Genomic DNA, 3,715 nt, shown 5'->3' on the forward strand with positions numbered 1-3,715 from the left:
TCGCTACGTTCTGAGTTCAAATTCCGCGCGCACACACACACACAAACACACACATGTATACACACACACACATGCATACACACACACACATGCATACACAAATACATAACGGCACTTTCAAAGATAGGGCTCTGCACTCATACAAGCATATATATTTTCTTACATCCCAAACAATACACACACACACACACACACCAATACGCACACATACACACACACACACACACACATACACACAGTCACACTTAACGACGCTCTCAAACCTAGGGATCTCCACTTATACACGCATATACACATATTTATTTAGAAACATCCCAAGCTATTCGCGAACGCATACACACAAACACAGACACACATACACATACCTTCTCTTCGCACACACACACACACATACACACTAGTGCATACCATTACATTCTCTTTTCGAAAGATTCTTTATATTCTTTAAGCACACCTGTTTTGACTGACACCTGTAAATATCATCTGTCCTTCCTCTAATACTTATCGTTCTCGTTTTGACCGCTACTGAAACTTTATGTTGCAAACACCTACGTACACCTACCCGCTGGAGCATACAAAAATTGAGAGACAGAGAGATAGGGGTGCGGAGAGAGGGAGTGAGAGAGGAAAAGAGAAAGAGAGAGAAAAAAAGTCATGCTGGTTCTCTTACCTTACTATCCACTTTCCTCTCAATAATCACAAATGTTGTCCACCCTTCCATTTTCGTTTTACACCACCTGCGTCACGTCTAAATTTTTACCTACTCACCACAATTATTTCTTATCGGTGGATTTCAACAGCTTTTTAATAGCTTTTTATCGTTTCTTTTTCCAGGTTTTTGCCAGTTTCTTACAATCATCTGAACACTTCGTTTAACTTTCGAAACCTTTTACAATTGCTGTATGATATTTATCTTTTATTTCACATTTCATCACCGGACTACTTTTTCAAGTTATTTCTTAAACATTCCCTCTATGTTAAAATAACTTCATCATATTCCTCTTTTGTTATATACACTTGCGCATATAATAATAACATCTTCGATATTACGTTCGCCATTCCATTTAATTCACCATTATTCTCTGAATCTCATACACACTCTTACCCTCTCACATACATGATTTAACATCATCTACATATCGATTACACACATGTACATACGCCATCATACATTACACTTACACATAGGCCATTCATCCCCATTATGTTTGCTTACAGATGCAGAGACACTGTTATACTCCAATTTACGCCAAGGTAAGAAACTTCCAGCATTGTTTCTTTCCCTCCCGTTGTTATCATTCAGCTATTTTTCAAACATTCTCCGGTTTCTTTCTTTTTTCCTGATGAATGACTAATATCCGAAAGGCTTAAAATATTTCTCTCTACAACGTTAAGGTTTACTTTTCAAACTTTGCTGCACTTATGTTGTTATTTGTATTGTTAATTGTATTTTCACAATGAATGTGTGTGCTTGTGGTATGAGTGTGTGTATGGGAGGGGGAGCACGTGCGCATGCGTGTGTAGAGATATGCTTTCAAAGACTTTAGTATCCACAAAGAAGAAACATAATACGACAATATTGAATGAATGAGCGTTTGATATTGAATATTTACAATAGTCGACTTTGCTTCAACCGATCGAGATATCACTGTATAACTGCGACGACCAGACCCCGAGGACTGAATCGAAACCAGGTGCCAGAAAGAAGGAAGCGAATTATACCTAGTTCAGCTCTCGAATGATTTTGATTAATCAAAGCGCTCAATGCTAACCCTTGCTTGTTAGTTCTTTCATTGAATCTCTCATGATACATGATACATGGAAGTCGGCGTGGATAGATTTGTTCGAGATGAAACGTTTACGTGTAGCCACCTCCCATATGAGTGAAGAGGCACAAAGTGCCAGCCTCTCATCTGTCACCTTCGCTTATATCTTATATTCAGGCAATTGTTGATGAAGCTCTTCGTATTTCGATAATTTCTCAACAGCGCAACCACTGCTTGGCTTCCAGTCGATGAAACCCTTCGGTTCTGTTGCCAACTGCAGTTGACATCTGTTGATACAATTCCAAAGGACGCTGCTATACGAAAGTTAGAGAAACCAAATAATATAATTTACACCCCACGCAGAGAACCATAATTTTCCGAATTTGGACGTCTGTTGCTGCTTTATGCAACACTCCTCTTCCATTACAGCATTATTATTCCCACCAATCATGTCGCTACCTCCTAGAATATCCACCTGTAAAGTGAAGGACCAGGAACAATGACAACAATGATAAAATGAATGACGAGGAGCAGAAATTTAGGTGCAACACTAAGAGATTCACCGCACCATCAAAAATCAAACAAAACTTATGGACACTACCACCACCACGACAGAGATTCACCACATCATCAAAAATTGAACAAAAATTATGGACACTACCACAACCACTAGTGGATAGAAGCAAGTATGAAATAATACTTACTGGCCAAAGAAAACCAAGAATTAAAAGTTTGTGACACAGTGTAATAAATTGCAATACAGGTCATTTTATAACAGTTAGACAAAAGAAACCTTGTAGTTTGAAAAGCAATTTGCCAACACAAAAATGAAAAGAGTTGTTTCTTAGTTAGGCGCAACCTCAACAATCAGAAGGAGCAGCGTAATCGATATCATCGATCCCATCACTTGACTGGTACCTCATTCTAACAAAGTAGAAATAATGAAAAGCGAACTTCACCTTGGTAGTCATTGAACTCAAAGCGTAACGAGTCCGGAAAAACACCACAATGCATTTTTTCTTTAATAATCCTGCCAGCTCGTCGACTTTCTCTCTGCAACTAATGACGTTTCACGTTGTCATAAATCCATACATTTGCAGAGGTAGGAGCAGCTGATGTTTTTGACTGCGACTTATATTATCGGTGAAGCAAAAGGAAAATGCATAAGTAGGATACGGTGGGAATTCCGCTCAAAAACGTAAAACAACATAATTAAATAACACACGTCTTTACACCACCACTTTAGAGCTTCTACCATTTACTGTCCTTGTGATTTTATATAATAAGTGAACGCTATATAGTAAGACAACGCTCTGCGAAGAAAAATAACAGAAATAAATATATTGTCATCTTGTCATAAGAAATGTTATGTACTACATTATAAGTTCTTAAGAGTGGTCATCTGGGAGTTGATGTGATGAAATATTGAATGACATAAATCTGAGACTGTCGTCCAACATCATTTAATTTTATATATCTGGTTATCCCCTGGCACAAGATTCACTGAATAATTCTATCAGAGAACCTCTTTCAAGTAATAGCATTTCCTTAACTAATGTTTCCAAAAGAATTCAAGGATAGTTTTATTACTATTATTAATATGAATGTTATTATTACTATTGTCATTGCTTTTGTTATGTTGCTATTATTATTATTATTATTATTATTATTATTATTATTATTATTATTATTATTATTATTATTATTATTATTACTATTTTTGTTGTTGTTATTATTATTATTCATTACACTGCATATGTCATTACACTGACGCTATAATAGAGCATCACGTTTAAAGATTTTTCATTGATTATATGAAACCCATTTTTTGGGGGGTTCTTTTTGAGTGGGAAGGGGTTAGTGTTCTTTTTTATGGATATAAAAGGAGATATCTTGACGACCTCTAGAAACGCTTAGCCACCTTTAAAAATATTATGAATGTCAATTTT

This window comes from Octopus bimaculoides, chromosome 23 (genome assembly GCF_001194135.2).
Source record: "Octopus bimaculoides isolate UCB-OBI-ISO-001 chromosome 23, ASM119413v2, whole genome shotgun sequence".
In the NCBI taxonomy this organism is placed as follows: domain Eukaryota; kingdom Metazoa; phylum Mollusca; class Cephalopoda; order Octopoda; family Octopodidae; genus Octopus; species Octopus bimaculoides.